This window comes from Echinops telfairi, unplaced genomic scaffold (assembly GCF_000313985.2).
Source record: "Echinops telfairi isolate 266 unplaced genomic scaffold, ASM31398v2 ScPeMD7_7472;HRSCAF=8510, whole genome shotgun sequence".
Taxonomy (NCBI): domain Eukaryota; kingdom Metazoa; phylum Chordata; class Mammalia; order Afrosoricida; family Tenrecidae; genus Echinops; species Echinops telfairi.
The window spans coordinates 2,670,752-2,672,878 of NW_022111376.1; the positions used below are offsets into that span (position 1 = coordinate 2,670,752).

Consider the following 2,127-nt stretch of genomic DNA (forward strand, 5'->3'; position numbering starts at 1 on the left):
GACATGCCCCTCTCCCTGAGCTGCAGCTTCAGTGCTGTCCTCTGAAATAAATTCTTCTGGGGGGAGGGGCAGGTGTCCACGTAGTTGGGATTGGGGCCGGCCCCTCAGACGTCTCCACTGGTTCCTTACTCCATGCCGGTATGTTGCATTCACATCTTGGAGCACCAGGTTGACTGTGGGGACTTTCTGTACTTTCCCAGTCTCCAAGGCTCTGGAAGCCCAAAGCTGCTCTAAAGAAAACCCAAGCCCAGAGACCTTCCCCGATCAAAAAGACTCTAACTGTGGATCCCAACTTCAAGCTCCGAGGGATCTAACGCCATGGCAGCGACCAGAGCAGAGAACCTCTCTCTGGTGGTGCACGAAGCCAGCGACCTGCATCTGGAAAACTACCCCATCCCCAAACTGGGGCCACCTGAGGTGCTGCTGATGGTGCATTCTGTTGGCATCTGCGACTCAGACATCCACGAATGGCAGCACGGTCGAATCGGGGTTTTCGTGGTCAAAAAGCCAATGGTGCTGGGGCACGAAACTTTGGGAACAATCTTCAAAGTGGGATCATTGGTCAAACACCTGGCGCTCCCCGAGAAACGGATGACTTCTGCAAGATTGGCCAGTACAACCTGCCATCCACCATCTTTTTCTGTGCTACAGCCCCGATGATGGAAACCACCCAAACTTCTGTTACGCTTCCTGACAATGTCACCTTTGAGGAAGGAGCCGGGATCGAGCCACTGTCGATGGGGAGCCATGCTGGTGGGGAGCTGGAGTCACCCTGGGCTACAGGGCCTTCGTGTGTGGAGCTGGGCCCATCGGACTGATCACTTTGCTTGCGGCCAAGTGGTGGTGACTGATCTGTCCACCTCTCGCTTGGCCAAAGCCCAGGAAGTCAGGGCAGATCTCACCCTCCAGGTCTCCAGAGAGAGCCCCCAGGAAAATCGCCAGCAAAGTGGAGGGCCTGCTGGGGCGCCAGCCGGAAGTCAGCATTGAGTGCACGGGGCCGAGGCTGCCATCCAGGCTGGCATCTACACAACATGTTCGGGAGGCACCCTGATGCTTGTGGGTTTGGACCCCGAGATGACCACTGTGCTCCTGGTGCACGCAGCCACCCAAGAAGTGGACATCAAGGGTGTGTTTCACTACTGCAACACGTGGCCCATGGCGATTTCCCTGCTGGCACCCAGGTCTAGGAATGTTCGGCCCCTAGTCACCCATTGTTTCCTCTGGAGAAAGCTCTGGACGCTCTCACAACATCCAGAAGGGGACTGGGATTGAAAGTCATGCTCAAGTGCAACACTGATGACCAGAATCCCTGATGTTCATTGGGGCTCTGCCTCATCCTCACCCTGTCAGCTTTTGGGGGGGGAGGGGCAGTGGGAGGGAGGGTTGGGGGGGCGGGGAGTGATACTGAATGGCCAGGCAGGGGTGGGTGGCTTTGATACAGAAATTTCTTTTGAATGATAAGAACAATGAAAATAATTCATTATAAGTAGGGGGAAAAGGAAAAGGAAAGCCCAAGTCCACAAAAAACTCAAGCTTGTATGTTTCAGGCAACTGCTGCTCGGGGCTCCGGGAAGTGGAGTTCAGCCCTGGGCCAGGCCAAGGGAGAGGTGTCTTAAAGTCACTCCTAGGACTCAGGGCACCTGAATGGTCCCCGTCTCGTCTGAAAGAGGAGTTGCTCCGTGTGTGTGTGTTTGTGTGTGTGTGTGTGTGTGTGTGTGTGTGTGTACACACGCGCGCACACACACGCGCAAATTGGCTTATGAAATGTCCTAAAATGCCTAGACTAGCATTCCCATCCCAATTGCCTCCTCTGGTGGCGTAGTAGGTTACACATTGAACTACTAACCACAAGGTCAGTGGTTTGAACCCACCAGCTGCACCCAGGGAGAATGATGAGGCTGTCTACTCCTGTAACGTTTTAAAGGCTCAGAAGCAATTCTACTCTGCCCTTCAGGGTTGCTATGGTCAGAATGGATTTGATGGCAGTGAGTTTATCATCAGGTAGCAGCGCTGTCTGGGAAGCAGCCTGGGAAACCAGGACAGGCTCCCTGTGGGTGGGACTGGACGCACGCTCTCGGGGGGCTTCTGTGAGGGGGTGCAGGACTGGTAGTGATTCTGGCTGCTGTC

At 54.9% G+C, this 2,127-nt stretch overlaps 1 pseudogene; it reads left to right on the top strand.

Annotated features, from left to right (window-relative positions):
- Positions 1-318: 318 nt before the first annotated feature.
- Positions 319-1,313, top strand: LOC101652596 (annotated as a pseudogene).
- Positions 1,314-2,127: the final 814 nt, after the last annotated feature.